Source organism: Accipiter gentilis, chromosome 14, assembly GCF_929443795.1.
Source record: "Accipiter gentilis chromosome 14, bAccGen1.1, whole genome shotgun sequence".
Taxonomy (NCBI): Eukaryota; Metazoa; Chordata; class Aves; order Accipitriformes; family Accipitridae; genus Astur; species Astur gentilis.
Window position 1 is genome coordinate 28,923,393 of NC_064893.1, and position 17,236 is coordinate 28,940,628.

Below are 17,236 nucleotides of genomic sequence, written 5' to 3' on the forward strand. Positions count from 1 at the left end.
AAGCATATGTTTTGCACACATGCAAATAAACTTAATTAAGAGTCGCACTCAGTCATAGAGTGAACTGACATAAGGTATTGGACTAGAACTAAGCAATGCCACTTGTATTTGGCTGCTGAGCTCATACAATACATGTTTTGAAAACTGCAGAAATAATCTAGCAAGTACAAGTTGATGATAGTGTCAGGAAAACTGTAATACAATTAAAGGGAATATGCAGATAGAAAATAAGAAGGTGCAAATATACTACTCATCGGGAATTATTTGCTCAGCTATAGTGGATATCATTGCATCTAGCTAAAAGAGTAAGGGCTGTAAAACCAAATTTGGGGCACTCTGTAACCTTAATTAGGAACTACCAATCTTTCTAAACTTACTGCCTTCTCAACCAGTCAAAAACCCCCAGACTTTTGCCTCCAGTTCCCCAGATGACCTTCAATAACTTTCAGATTGCATTTTATTTAACTGATGCTGACTTGAAACATGAACAAGTTCTATCTTTCTCAAAAAATACAGAAATAGCTAAAAATTAGAATTGGAGAGAAAGCCCTCCTTATTTCTTTTTATAGTCACAGTTTGAATTTCATGCATGGCAGTAGCTCTAAGGCATTGAAGCTATTAGATCATTTTTAGCTCTACCTATTATGTGAGCTGGTCTAGAAGAGAGAAAAACCTACTCAAATATATTTAAAGATAAAAGCAAAACATGAAACACAGCATTTTGAACGTATGCCAGCATCTGCATCAATGACATTCATGAGCCAACTGCATTCTAAAACAATCACACAGAGCCTGAATTCACAGCCTGAACCATTACAGTAAAACCTGCCAGATTCAACGTATGCAGTTGTTTAATCTCCGTTGTAGTATTGAAAGATGGCAATCATACATCCCAGCCACAGTGCTTCATTTTGTCATTGGTTTACACCAGTTTTTACCAGTCACAACAGTCCAGTGCAAAGGGTGGCTTTATACTGAAATGAGGGAAAAGTTGTTGTGAGGGGAAGCCACTTAGTTACACGCAGTATGACTGGTACCAAACATACTTGACCACCTGTGATTTCTAATGGGCTGGATTTTCAGCTGGTGGAAAAATGGCTGTTTTCAGTGGAATGGGGATAGTTAACTCAAGCTGAGGAACTGGTATGTGCTCTTTTCTTATCTTTCACTTTCTCCCACATACACCCCCATTATCTTTAAAATGTTTTAACTGCATCTACTGGGCAGAGGAGGAGAAGAGAAGCAAGGTAGCTTCTTGTCAGGGTAATTGCCTTATTCTCTGTTTTAACTGAGATGATAGGCTTATGTACCCTCACATTTAGGAAAGCAATCTTGAATGGCTGTTGAAGAACCAGCCTGGAAAAGTCATCCAAATATAATGAAACGTAAACTGAATGGGGTGCATAAAAACTTCTCATCTATTGCCTTTGCAGAGGGCCATTAATTCTTAGAATGCAATCATGAATATTGTGTCCGCACCTTAGTTCGCAAGCATTGCAGTGCCTGCTGCACTTTCTGTGGAGGTCTGGGGTAATAGGACATCCTCCTGCACATAATGCTTGTTAGTATAAGCTCCTGGGCAGTGAGGAATATCCACATCAAATGAAAAAGTTGTCTAGCTGTTTCTTTTCTTCCCATATGCTAGAGGCAAATGTTTACCTAATGAAGAGGTAAAGAGACAGCCTGGGTTTTTTTCTGAAGTCTAACAGTATTTGAACCAGTTGTGTACCTTCTTCTATTCTATTTGTGCTTCCATTTATTTCAAATGGATTTGGGGGTGCTTAGTGCTTCACAATGGTTCAAACACAGTGTATAAGAGGAATGTGGAATTCAGACTTTGGAAACCACTCCTGCATAGAGTCTTGTGAAACTCAACCGGAGATGGTCTTAGTAATAACCACTGCGTATTAACATTCTACTAGAAGGACTGCTGGTGATCCAATATGCTATTTAGTTTTTTCTTATGCTTTCATAATCTGTGGGTATATGGGTTGTACGTATTTTATATACACTGACTACTATTTATAGCCAAAGGTATTTTTGTTTCAAGAAGCTCCCATAGCATTCTGATTGACCTTTTCCTCTGATCTGTTACAACCTCTGGGTTGACTTAGTGCACTGATGATGTCTTCCTGAGACACTTCCTTTATCTAAGTTACACAGTTGTGAAACAAGAAATTGAAATGTACAGGGACTCTAGTGAAGATCAAAAGAATCCATATCTTAAATTTCATCTTTCATTACTGCTATGCAAATGGGAATAGAAAAATATTTTTGCCTATCCTCTGCATCACGTGATTTTAGACACAAAGACCTTCATTCTGTAAATGTAGTAGAAAGATGCTAAATCAGATTTCTTGTTAAAAACTACCATTCGCTCTATTTTTCTAATACAAGAACATCTGTGTTTTCATGAACAGAAGTCACATGTTGCTAAAGTAAAAGCTGAAAAGATCTTTTAGTTTCCATTGAAGAAAACAGCTGAACTTCCATCTACTTCAGAGAATCTCTACATGTACTCCTGGCCATTTTAATGGTTTTCTCTAGTAAATCTGAAGGCTAGAAGATCAGTTGTCATGGGAACTGGCAACAGACGACTCAAGAAAACAAAATTAAATGTTGGCTTGATATCAACAGCTAATCTAGTGCCCTGCCAGCTGAAATCACAGTTAACACGAACCATGCCCAACAAGCTGTGATTTGAACAGAGTTGCAGCCAAAGATAGAGTTTCTCACCCCATGAACAGGAGAACATTTAAAAAATTGAAAGTAATGAGGGGACCCAACAAGTTTGGGAACAGTGAAACTTAAAAAAACATTGTTTATAATTGTTGAATTAGAGCCTTAACAGCTATATATCAGAGTTTCTTCTTTGACATCAAAATCATATCAAATTAATTACCATTTCAAGATCTGTCTTAGTGTTTTCAGAATCCATAAGATTGATTTGTGCTGGGACATAGTCCAAAAATTGTTTCAAATTGTAGTTTTAGCGCATCTGTTATCTAGAAAATCCAATTCTTATGCTATAAGGTATTTTGCAAAGGAACATCTTTAAGCATATAATTTTTAGACTTGGAATTTAAATAAATACTCTTTTTTCCCTAAAGAATCATATCTAGCTTCTTTTGTTCATCATTAGTAGACCTTAAGACCTGAAGGGCTATATTAAAGACTGTAATTCAGAGAATATATATAAAAATTGTCTTTTATATACAGTGATGGAAAATACAGTCTCAGTTAAGAACAATCTGCTAATACTTGGCTCCTCCTAGTGACTGTTAAATTAGCCCATATGGAGTGTAATAGAAAATAGAACAGTCTTGAAATAACATAAGAGTGTGTTTAGAGCTTGTTTACATAAACACGGACTATGAAAATCCATGCAGTTTAATTTATGAGAGTACAGTGGATTAACTAACTATTAAAATCTATGTGGACACTCATGTCGAGAATTAAAGTGAGGTCAATTTAATTTGGCTTTATTCTTTTCCAAAGTAAATGAACCTAAATTGAATTAAGATTACTTTAATTCTAAGAGAGAATATTCATGCAAATTTAGTGTGGTTTAATTAAACTACTCCAAGCACACACAGTTAGATAATTTGGATTAGATTTTGTTAGCATTGCCATGTAAAAAAGCCCCTTAGATTCACGTAAAGGATGACTTTTAGGCTGAAATGTCTTTGTGTGCAGTACTGTATCATCTGGTTACTTAAGTAAATGTACAGTGATTGACTTTCCTCTTTGTTTTGGGATTTCCCATATGCATTATTGCCATGTTCTCTCTAGTGATACTACATATTCCAGGCTACTGCATTGGGAACATTTTCTAACCTTACTGCTGTTTTAGTTTTTTGGACTATGTACCAGAATTGTCTACTACCACAACACATAATCTACACAACCACTTTGAATTTTTAGAAGTTTTATACTGTCAGTGTAGCTTTGTTGTCACTGGTGGATTGCCAAAGTCTTGTTCAGAACCTACGACAATTCATTCTCTAAAAATTAAAGCGCACTCTGGTTTGATTCATAATAAACCCTGTAGGACCTCATTTGCCCTTTTACATGTGTAAAATACCTAGAGGCCTTCTGAGTTAGCATTTCACATGCACATAGATCAGTTTAAGGTCAGGAATAGATTAATCTCAATCTATGCAATGCATCTCCATGTTGGAAGTCCACACTCAAAGGAAATATAAGTCAGCTAAACCTACACAAAAAGAATCTCTAGGTTTGTGAAAGACTACATACATCTGTTTAAGGGAGTGAAAATGTATGTCTGTCTCATGACAGTCTGGATATAAGGGGACATACATGCAGTCTGTTACCTATGACATTTTTCTTATCTGGAAGATGAAGTTGAGGAGTAGACAAGGAGAAGTGGGAAGAGAAGTAGACTTTTGTTGTAACAATGCAATGCCCTGGTTAGTGAGTGCATCTGAGACATTGCAGACATGCTGTAGACTGCTTCTGAAAAAGTTAATTTGTGCCTGGCCTATCATGAAGCAGAGAGGGAGTTGTGCTACATTATCTTGTCTTCTGAGATTGTGCAATTTATGATCTTTGTTCAAGACTGTGCCTAAAGGCACAATTTAGCCCATATTTTGTATATAGGCAATTCAAAGAAAAATAGATGCAAGTGCAATGCACAATTCATCTGGCTTTTCTTCCACCACACATACAGGCAGCTGCATTGTGCATTACTAAGAGTAAAGTTACAAACTGTATCTCACATCTAACCATTTACATTATATTCCACATAGAATGTACTATAAAGAATATAGTTAATGAGTAAAATTTAAGGTTTAGATTTTTTCCTATAAAATCTTCTCTATCAGGATTGCTTATTTCCAACAAGTGTTTTATTAATTCAAGAGTGCTCTATATTTTTGATGGGAGTTTTGACTTTCTAATGAATCAAGGTCCTTTTCCATTGGTTGTGTGTAGTCCTGAGCTGACCTTGGTGCTGAATGTTGGAATGGCTTTCTCTGGTACACATTAATGTATCGCTGGTACACCCAGTGCTAGAGATAGACGTATCTGTATGAGGATATATGTCATGTTGGTATATCTTACTCTTATTAGCTGATTAATGTAAAGCCAGTCTCAAATTCTTATAGCAATTTTTGAGGGAGGCTGATGAAGCAAGGCCCAAAACAGCAGTCCATGAAAGCATTATTAGACAAAAATTCAACAATTCATGACATGCCAATTTGGATCTACGTATATGCATAAAAACAATAGCCAGTTTTAGTCCTCAGAGCAATGAAAATACGGTTTCAAGGCTCTATGGCCTGTGCAATGGACAGTATGCTTATATTCAGTTGTTTAATGATTTATCGTGGATAGGGAGGACAGAAGTCTGTGTTTTCAGAACTGACTGCAAACAAAATACATACTTTTAGACAGTGTGCAAATTGCCTTCTCATTATTATACTCTAGAAAGTTCGTCACAATTTCAAATGAAAAGGCAAGAGAAATTGTGAAGTAAGGCTCATATAATGTGAGAAGCAATAGGAGAAATTCTTAAAGGGAATTGCAGTTCAGTGCTACTGCTTTTTGACATTGCTGTTTTCACTTTTTTTTAATGTTGGCTGGTGAAAAAATGGTCATCCATATTTCAAGTGATATGCTCTGCAGTGATGAATGTTAGAAGTTATTTTAACAGGTGAGAAGAGAAATACATATTGTGTGTGATATTAGGTAACATCTGTAAAGCTTGCCTCAAAAATCTATTTGGACCTCAAACCAGCAAGTTGTATTGCAAATACAAAAATTCATACCAAGAAGTTAAACAATACTAGCTGTTGGTTATCAACACTTGTTCCAGTTCCGCTGGTTGCATTTTTTATACTGAGCCAAAATGAACCTGACTTGCTATTTCTTGTTTTACAAAAGTTACTCTAGCAGTCTAGAGTAGTGGATAATTTATAGGCTTCTAAGCTTTTCCATCTTTGGTCAAGTGGAATTTTCTATTGTGCTTCAGCGTTTCTGCCTGAAGGTCAAAAACATACATTTAGGACATCTGTAAAAATATAGGTAAATAATTGATGGATGTGGACATGGATTTTATTTGTAAGGGTTACGTAAACAGATCATAGGACCATAGGGTAATTCAGGTTGGAAGTGATAACAGAAGATCACCTAGTCCAATATAAAGGTTCTTTGCAAGAAAGAGTTTCTAGTTTCTCAGAGGATGCTATGGTTGGAAAATAAACTGAATTATGAAGTTATATCTTGTGATTGCAGAAACAAGTGTATAGCATGATTACATTTCTTTATTCTGCAAATACCTTAAGATCAGCTCTTATTCCTGTGGAAATCAGTGCCAGTGAAATAAAAAATGCAATGTTAGGTCTTCCACTTCTTTTAGAGTAGTACTTACGTATAATCAGTTTAGAGTCAAATTATCCAGCTTTCATTCATAGAGTAATGCTTTGCTGTGTAGATAATCACAACAATGGTCAACAGAAATATGTATGATTTAGTGACGTGAGTGAGTAATACTGGCAGAATCTTCCCTTTGCATTAATTGCATCCTGATCCACACAGTCAGAATAGCTGTATATACTGTCACAGTAGCTAATAAGCTCTATCAATGACAGCTTTACCAATTGAAAATATTTCTTGTCCACTGTATTAATTTACAGGATTGTAATGAGTATTGATAGAAAGCCCTTGAGTTCTGACATTAGTGCAGTTGGAATACTGCATTTATCATTCTTCACCTACAATGTTAAGTCCAGGCTTAATTATTTTAATAATAGCTCAGCATTACACTGAATGGCTTCTGTTTGAAAAACTAACAATGAAATGGAGCTAGCAATGGCATACTCTTGAAATAATCATTTCAGACCTATGTAAAACAGATATGGTATTACACGTTCCCCATTGGTTAAATTATGACTCTAGAGCCTTGACTGTGCTAGGAATAGGCAGCAGCTATCTTATTCCTGATCTCTCAACATGAGGTACCTAATCCTCTTTTCCCTCTTACACTCACGGGGTAACAAAGAGAGTAGCTATACAAAATCACATATAAAAGTAATAAATACAAACAGAAAACATATTTAAATTCTGAGCCTTTCACCATTTCGCTGTTTCCCTCTTACAGTAATTTCTGGGCTGGGGCAGGATTTTATACAATTCAGTTGCATAACAACTTTTCAGTGAACCATTAAATTGCTTACACATACAACAAATTTTTATGACAGATGATAAAAATAAAAAATGACAAAAGGCCTTATTGAGAAAACAAAAGGAACTTATTGCCACATTTATAAAAAATAAAAAATATCCTAATTAGAGCTGATCAAGAGACAAAGGGAGAGTGGTATATTAATTTTGTAGCTTTTGGAAATACTTTTTAGGACATTTTAAAGCCACTTCCAGGAATATATTGGAATATCTGGTCTCTCTTTTTCTACTATAACATCAATTCCAAATCAGAAAAGGTTACAAATGTTGATTACTGAAGTAGTAACAAAAGCAATCCAAGCATATTAAGGGTATTCAAATGAAACAAGCTTTAAAATAAGAGGAATTTCGTCAGGCTCATGACAATAGAACAAATGTTTCATTCTACAGTCTTTCTAAATCTAATCTCAAAGTTTCTGGTTTAAAGACTAGTTTCCAATGTTTATGAATATGCCTCTTCTATAGGTATGCATTAAATCTGATAGAAGAAAGTCTCAAAATTGAGTCCAAACAAAATTTATGGGTATTTAAGAAATACTGAGTAAGTTATAGTCCTAATTTCACCTAATTTAAAACCTGTTTAAGAGGGGTTCCTAAATGCCAATTTTCTTCTTCAGTGTGTTTCAAAGAGTCTGCTGATTCTATCTGAAGAGTTCTAAAATTAGCACTCAGCATTCTGATACATAGACAAATTTTCACATGATCATCTTTTCTTGAAAAACAAGAATCAGAAGCAAACTACCTTGGATATTCAAGAGGTAACCTAGCCAATTCCGCTCCCCCCCTTCCTCAATGGGGAAATAAGCTTTTCAGTATCCATATAGGGTTTTGTATGCCAAGTTTGTGCTACATCAATTATTCAAGTCATTACCTGGTAACTTTGACTGGTAACTTAGTCTCTTTTTATTGAAAGACTTTTAAACAAACTGCACAATAAAACATTGGAAGATGGAATGTTGCCCAGCTTTAATGAAAGGGGTCACCATTTGATACTAGCAAAGAATATCTTATATTTTAGCTGTAATCCAAAGAAGATCTATGATCTCATAAATAAATGAATGTGCATTTTACTGACAGCTGAAAGGTAGAATATTATATCTAAGACTATTACCACATGCACACAATTTTACATGAAACTTTTAGGATGCTTTACAAAATTCACATACTTGAAGTATGTTTGCTAAGAAAAGCTTAACAAAAATTTAGTTCTCCAGTATATAGGGAACACCAAAGTGTATGAAGGGAGTTCAGATTCTTAAAGAGATACTTTAAAAAGGCATAAATTCACTGTAGATATTATTCATTCCTGCAGTGTATGTTGCCAGAGGCACTTCATATATGCAAGCGTAAAAATGAGACTTCTGAGTCTCATGCAAAAAGGTAAGATTAAAGTCTGGGTCCTGTTAAGGAGGAAAAGTTCTATTTTATTTATAGCAATGGAAAATCTGAATCTGAAGTTAAGTCATTCCAAGCTTTTGGGGAATTCTGCCCATCAGCAAGAGTACGAAACATCAACTTTCTCAGTACATTCATTCATTTGTAAGCTCAGTCCTGTATCAAAAGTTTCAACTTCCCTTGGTCGCTGGAGTCAGCCTCAGAAGCCCTCCAACATTTACCTGCTTGGCCATGACACAACTCCTCCATTGCTGATCAACCAGTTTGGTTGGCCTAAAGAGGAATGATTCATAGAAACTTCTAAACCTGACAAGATCTGTTTTATTTTCCAGCAAAACATTTAAGAAGCTTTTCCCAGATTTTCAAACTTGTGTGCCTAAATTTCAAGTATTTAGAAGCTTAGCAAACTTGGTTTTAAAACTCAAAGAAGCATGTTTGCGCATAAGGCATCTCACTGACAGAGGAATCCTATTAACCCTGTTAAGACTATGTGCTTAAATTTAAGCACATGTTTGGGAACTTTGCTGGGTTAGTCTCTTTAATTTTTGTCAGAGAATTTGCTTAATATTTTTTATATACATTTGAAAGTTAGGCCTTTGGTTGTCATAGCTTTTTCCAGAACTTCAGTAAGTAGAAGGCATGAATTCTGTACACAGAATGGTGAGATAGTAATTGCCTTTTTTTATTTTTTTAAATTAACTAAGGACTTCAATGCAAGCAAGGAAATATGCTTTTAGATATGGGGATGTTTGTCATTTTCCTTGTTTGAATTTATCTTACACTTTTCCCTACTTTACCCAGCTGTCTAGTATTCTGATCAGAGCCTTATTTACCTGCCCAATTTTAGCATTCCTCCATTCAGGAATCATTCAGAAAAGGCTAGTCTTGCCAGCAACAAGGTAAGAAGACTTACAAGATGACTCAACATCCTTCTTTCTCTTATGATACAACACAGAAAGATCATTAGACTTTAAAGCACATGCCTGAGAGATTATAATAGGAAGAACTTACTGAATAACAGTTAGATTAACGGCCAGGCACTGATTGATGGGTCAGGATAATGCTCACTAGCAAACTTCTACTAAATACTAAAAGAAAAAATGGGAATTTTTTTTTTTTTCATCTTGTCATTGCATTTAGTTCTCTAAGATATTTAATCTCTTGTCACATTACAGATATAATTACATAAAAACAATCAAGAAACCCAGATTTATCAAAACCCAAAGTTCCCAAATTTTTGGGCTGGCTCCCCTTCTAGAGAGAATCAGAAACTTATGAAATGCAAAAATTATACTCAGAAAATGTAAGGAAGTCCTTAGGTAGAACATATATATATATTTTATATATATATGTATACAAAATTTTTTACCTAAGTTATGCCACTGACATTACTGAAAAGACTCCCAGTGATGTTAATAGTCATTGAAACAGTACTTCATTCAACTTGTTCCTTAAAGTATCCCTCAGGGAATAAGTAACAGGCTGTCCATTGAAGTCTTGTTTATGATTGAAAGTCTGTCTCTGTTTTACATGTATTCATTGAATTAAAATGAATCAATCTTTATCCATATGATTAGTGCACTTTTTTCAGAACGAGCAATTTACCTGAGTTGCAATGGATTATCCAGTCACCAGCTAAACTGCTCTGGAAAATAAATGGGGGTGGTTGTAGAAGATGCATAAGAAGACTTAATTAGAGAAAGAAACTGTTAATATATATTTCACTGGGAAAAAAAGCCCTGTGATTTAGTTTAAATTCATAAGATTTTTTAAAAAATTGTTTAAATTTTCTCCCTGGATTTTGAAAGTTCACTAGCCATTTTAAGAGCAAGAGGTATGCTCAGAGCTCTGAAGTGCAATTGTTTGCCAGAACACAATTTCAAGAATTATATGACCTAATATCTACAGAAGCAGATAGTGCTTTGTTTATTTTAAAAATATTTTCCTTTAGAACTGAAAAATTATAACTTTGGAACATGGGTTTAATGTCCAACATTTCAATCTACTAGCAGATGTAAAATAATACTGCTCAATAGTAGGGACAAGATATTTCTGAGCAGTCAACAAAGAGCTGAAGCAGCTGCAGAATGAGATTTCAGCACAGAACTGTGGATAGTGATTGTATTTGAAAGTGTAGAAGAATTCCTATACCTGTGGTTTTGGCCAGTTCTGTACAGACACCTTGCAAGCAAAGATCTTCTCAGACAAGAACTGGTTTTCACTTTGATCTTATTTTCTGCATCATTGGCATAGAATACTTGAACAGAACATTCATTGTGGTTTTAAGTCTGCTTTTGCCTTCATGCAAGAAAGTCAGTGTTTTTAAATTTAGATGGTAATAATATGTTCCCAGTGACAAAATAATGTACAAAACCATTCTGAGATATAGCTCGCTTGAAGCTGAGAGCAATGCAGCTGTTCACTGAGAGTCCTCTCTTGTTTCTTTTAAATCTGGAGCATCTGCCTTTCCAAAACACTTCAATGTTAAGTCTCCCTAATGAAGGCATTTAGGATTGCAGGAAGGAAAGACTTTTCCTGAATTCTGGGAAGTATGGTTAAGACTGGGTGGGAAATAATATGAAATTTAAACATTCTAGAAAAAATAGTAAGGGAAAAGCCCAGAACAAGCTTTCACTACTATAATTTAAGCTGGAATCTTTTCAAACAGTGCCGAAGCAGTTTGCTGACAGTGCTATAAGTCAAAATTGCCTTGGGAGAAAGGAATCACAGGTTTGATGTGGTAGCAGACCGAAAGTTACAGTGGGGTTAGAGGCACTTTAATGACCAAAACATCTCCAATGTGTTTTTTTTCTGGTGTTAAACCAAGTCTAGAGGTCTCCTCCAGCATTTCTAATGAAAAATCTGTATTGGTTAAACAGTGACTTCTGGCTTCTTCTACAGGAGACAAAAAGAGAAACTTTTGCAACAAAGAGAAGTTGATTTGCAGATTTTCATCTGGTTCTTCATTTAGAAAACTGAGCCGAATTCTGAGCATTACGTGGGTTTTCACAGTTGCATACAGTATACTATTAATGATCCAGGCGCCTGTCAGTGAAGACATGATTTTCATGGTTAAAATAGGAAATGCATTCATCTGTTTTACATAATATAAACAGACCTGGATAGAGCCCAAAGGGTCTATCCTTGTATTCCTATGCAACTTGAAGAGAAAAAGTGAAGGAGTTTCAAGAGAGATCAGTAACAGAAGGTGAAAGGAAATAACCGTTTTCTTCCTCGGATTGAGCTGCTGTATTCTGTGTGCTCCAAGCAACAGCAGCACTCAGGGGTAAGTAGCAAGGAATAGAAGAAATAAATAGAAAAATTGATACTTACTTCTTGCTACTGATGCCTTATATTGTTAAACTGATCTATCATATTTACTTGGAGTTTTAACTGAGCTGAGTGGACACTATGTACCCTAAAGATTTGGGCATTTTTTAAATATTGCTGAGATCCTGTGTTGAGGATATGCAGCTAGCTTTTAACATTAAGGAATTGGGACTCCTATGATATTTTTCTTGTGATACAATATGCAAGAATGTGTTATCTCTGTGATCATTAGGAATATAGGAAAAAAAAATCCATTGGCTATCTTTTAGCTGAAAAAGTAGGATTGTTCTTTCATACTTTGTGCTCCAAAAATCATACATTTCATAACCATGAATATATTCCTCCAAAACTAGGAATAAGTGATGGTGCTGGCAGATTAATTGCATAACTATTACACGTGCTTCATTTCAATATTGATATATACAATTTTTCAGCAGAGAGAGGGATTTATGTCTACAGTTATGTTGCGGGGGGGGGGGGGGGGGGCAAGGAATGGGGAATTTTTCCTACTGCATGTCACAATGCTTTTCAGTTTAGACATGTATTGGATAGTTGGTCTCTTTCCTCCTGGCACTGATGAGAAAAAGAGTTTCTCTAAAAAGTCCAACAGTGTAAGAAAGTTTATTTCTGTGAAACCTTTAAATCTGCTCAGGTAATCTAACAGTTGTCCAGCATGTATATGATTGCATTTTGCTGTATAATTTGAAGCTGCAGAATGTTTTTATGCTACCTAGTATTTAAGACGCTGATGTATATTCATTTTCAACCTACAACTTAAAAAATCAGTTGAAAAGAAATGTATTTTTTTGTAAAATATGAACTTTTTCAATAATGTATAAAACAACATATTGAAGCATTCAGAAGGAGATCCTTTTTTTTTTTTATAATAAATTTGGATGTGCATTATGATTAAAATAAAGTGCCTGGTGAAACTAAATTCACATACTTAAAAAAAAAAAGCCATCAATTCCCTTCCTCTCTCACTCTTCCTACACATTATTCATCTGGTATGTGAAAAGCTGTTCAGTGGCTTCCACACAAAAGCAACATGAAAAGAAAGCCAAAGATGTTTTAGTTAAATAATGATTATTCTTCAGGAGCCTTTTAAAGCACAAACTAAAATGTTCTCCGGATACTGAGAAAACATCACATACGTAGTTTCAGATAATTACATGTTATATACCAGAAAGCCACTATATTAAGAGCACATTATTAAGATTTTAAAGGCAAGCACAAAAACTTAGGAAATGCCAGAATCATGGTTGCCTACGCAACCTTCATTTGGTTCCTTGTGCATATGCATTATGATGCAGCCTTTAAGTGCATGATCACACACATTTTTCTCCTGTAAACTATGAAGGCAGAAGTATTAATATATTCGGAAGTTTTTCTGTAGCGCCTATCACTACAGTACCTGCTCCACAAAAGCCCTAAGTAGTGTGGAGCTGGTGTGTCCACCTTACATAGTTGATGAGTGTGCAGAGCATCAGAGAGAGATTTAAAAATACTAATTTTGACTGCCTCACTTGAGACATGTATACTATGATTTTCCAGAACCGTTAGATAAAGCAGCATTTTATATGCTTAGAGAATAATGTCTACTAAATTCTGTTGTGGATTCTTACCTACCTGAAGTTTTGCATGTCAACTGTAGTTTCAAGATGAGCACCCTGTTTAAATAACTTATTCCTTTCCCCCTTGAGCAGTCCGGCAGGTGTAGGAGTGAGAACCTAGCTCTCCAAGGCCTTCTCCATCTACGTTTTCCCACAGTTCCCTGACCCATTCACAACTTTTGCAGCAAAGCCACCATACAGTGGTGATAATATTTCTCAGTGAATGACTACAGAATATTGCATTAAGATTATGTAACTAACAGCATGCATGTACGAGTTCTAGTAAAGACTTCAGGATCTAAATTAAAAGAGCCCCAGACCTTCTGCCACACAGATCAACATCACTGTTTCATCAGCAGTATTTCAGCCAGTAGATCTACTGCACAGAGTAACAGGGTAACTGAACTGAACCAGCAGATTGGAATGAGGATGAAACCTTTATCAGAACCCATCAGGTATTTTCCAATAGAGAAACAGTGGTCCAAAATCTTGGAATCTATTTGATGCTGTTGATGGTAGTATGCTTTGACTTTAACTTTTCTTTTTCCCTTTAAATCTCTCCAGCTGAGTTTTTTCTCTATTGAAATTTTGACTCCAGATCTTTCTTTCTTTCATATTGTAATCCTACACTTCACCATTCCCAGGCACAATTTTTCTTCTCTGAAATCTAAGCCTGGGACAAAATTTTAGGACATGTGCTTTGAACGTAAAGCCAATTAAGAAGTTGTTCTGCTTTTAGCTATTTATTTCCATTCCCACATGTAGTTCATCACCCTGCACTCAACTGCTTGTCCTTCATTTTTGCCCACTGAATGGTTTCTGAGGCAATGTTGTGAAGTGTAGCACTGAAATAACCCAGGTTAAGAGCTCCCTTTAAAAAAGAAGTGAAATTATACACATTAAAGGGCTAAGGAGACTTTCAGTGGCTCTTGGAGGTAACATCTTTTAAAGTAAACCTAGATAAAGTATTTTAATCTCCCTTTAAAAGATCAATATGGGTTTTGCCATTGGATTTATAGTGTTAGTCAATAGACTGAATCTATAATGTGTAATTCCTAGTAGCGCCAGTCCTCATACCTGTAATAATCTGTAGTGGCTATGTTGTAAGCATTAAATGTTATACACAAGAGCATGCCATGAATGCTATATTATTATTGATATTACAAGTTGATAAATTATACTTGATTAATTTATGGATCTCAAATGTGTGGAAATATTTTGTCCACCACCAATCCCTTGTTTCTGCTTGAAATCTGGCACTATTTTGCAATTATAAAGCAACCCTGAGTTGACAGAATTTGATTTGTGGAGTTTTTGGTGGATTGAAAAGGAGTTGATTTATAGTAGACCTCATATGGGTAGCGTCATGGGTAGCATTTACTTCAGCATGGCCTTGTCACAGTGAAAACTGCCCAGTACAACTTCAGATTTGTGTGACTGGAATACTTTTCCTTACTCTCCTTGTGGTGTTAGAGGTGTACAAATCTCCACTGAGAGTGGTTTAAAGATTTCCAATTTTGTGTTAGTGTTTTCCTGTTCTGTGGTTTTGACCTAAACACTTAACAGGCTCTTGTGATAGAGAACGGATTACAAAGCTGTTTGGAGGAAGAAATCTGCTAACCTGGGGAAATAGAAATGTTTTTCTTAGAGAATGGACATCATCTGAAATGTGATTAAGCACATAAGGTATGAAAATCCCAAAGGCCCATGTGGTGAACTGAATTAGATTGCTGTTTGCTTTGTAGCAGTCACTTTACCTTATTATTGCAGTTTGTTTTTTCTATTTCTAATCTCTGAAAGTGACATCTATGAGAGGTAACTTTGCAATGGTATGACATTTTCCATCCTTTTTTCCACTTCAGAATAAAGACTCAGTTTTCACTAAAGCAGCTGGTAAGTAACCTAATAGTGAAAATGCTTTAACTGAATTAGTCGAATGACTGCTCTGATTTAGACAACAGTTCCTACTGTGACCTGGGAAAATTTTCTCATTGTTTCCAAGAATTGAAAAATAAGGTTCTATTTTAACATAAAAATTTTGAAAATTATGGAATTTTTTATAGCACAAGAAATCCCTTTACTATCTATCTCTAATGTTTATGATAGTGCTTTCATTTGATGTATATTTTTTTACTTACTTATTTTTTAATGGACAGTCCTGTAGCAGATCCTCAGTTGATATATGCAGTTTTAGATCAACTGATTTCATAAGAGCTGTAATAATTTATAACACTGATTGTGAATCTGTCCTTGAAAAATTATTTTTGAGAGGACTTAGCTCTCTGTGGTAGGAAAAAGTTTTGTGGTTAGAATACTGGACTAAGGAAAGGATCTGTTCTATATCCAGTTGGTCAAAACTTTGGAAAAGTCTGTGGCACAGTCTGTCTTGTAAAGTTTGACTAACCTTTTTTTTTTGAATATTTAAATTGCAGTCTCTTCAGAAAGACACTTTTATTTATCAATTATTTTCTTGGTTGTTTTTACAGCTTGTATCTTGGAGTTGTTATATGGCTCCAAGAAAAAAAAAAAAAAATCTGCCTTGCAACTTTTACAACAATAATTTTTGAAATCTAAGAGGTAAGTTGCAAAAAAACCTGAACAACCAAAACCTCCTTATTTGGCATGATTAGAGCCAAACCTGAACCCTATACAACAGGGGCTGGTTTGCTGCAAGTAGTGATCACACAATAATCATGTTATGACAGAGATCTAGAACAAGAATGAAGATGTCAGAGCTACCTAGCAGCAAATGTAAATTTCATCTTAAGATAAAAGCATATCAAATATACCCAAGTGGCTTGTTGCCAGAGATGCTAATTAGAAAAAACTGTATTATGCACACAGGCATTTGTTCCAAATGGCTCTTCAGGGACCAGGTTAAGGAGGCGTTTCTCCTGTGTGGTTTGTTCTTGTTTACAGAGGTTATTAATATTTGCATAACCATCTCAGTGAAAAAATATGTTGAGCGAATAAAATACACTTAAATGTGACTCCGGAAATTTCAGTTTTCAGTGAAAAAGACTTCAGGAGCTGAAATGTTAAGGAAAAGATGTAAATTACAGACAAGTATCAATAGTAGAAGATTTCAACTCCCCTCATATAGCCTAGGTCACTGCCTCTTCAGGACATGATGTAGGGTTGAATAATTTTGGACACAGTAAATGACTGCTTCATCAAATGGCTAATCTTAGAACCCACAAGAAGAGGTACCATTCTGAATTTGATCTTGAGTGGTGCTCAGGACTCAGTTCATAAGGGTTTAAGTGGGTAACAGCCAAAATACAATTGTGGGGGGATAGGAGGCCCAGGGCATCCAGCATACAGATACTTAATTTCTAGAAAAGGTACTACATAAGAATGAGGTGATTAGGTAAAAAAGAAAACCCTGAAATAGTCCAAAAAGCAAGATGCCTACAGGATGCTTTTAAGTTGTTAAAAGCATACTATGTTTGAAACCCAGGTGAAATATATGCCCATAACTCCAGATAAAGCTGTCCTAAAATACCATGAATAGCAATGGGAAAGTTAAGGAGATACTGTAGGGAAAAGGTTGGCATTCAAAAATTAAAGTTTGCCCAAATGAGGAGAACAGGACCATCTCAGAAACTCTGTGCATCTTTCTCATTTCCCCCTCACTAGCACTGCATGATTCTAAAGCCATCAGTTTTCTCTTTGCCTAAAATGGCACTGAATAG

General features: G+C 35.4%; 1 protein-coding gene across 3 annotated transcripts in view; it reads left to right on the plus strand.

Moving 5' to 3' along the window:
• PHACTR3 (phosphatase and actin regulator 3) overlaps window positions 1-17,236 on the plus strand; it is a 116,576-nt gene that overhangs the window by 22,561 nt on the left and 76,779 nt on the right. Inside the window, exon 1 of one of the 3 annotated variants that reach the window (XM_049816547.1) lies at window positions 11,782-11,884. The exons of the other annotated variants lie outside the window; for them this stretch is intronic. The gene's annotated coding sequence lies outside the window, so the exon portion shown is untranslated. Of the gene's footprint in view, window positions 1-11,781; window positions 11,885-17,236 lie in introns of those variants that run through there. 3 annotated transcript variants of the gene reach the window in all.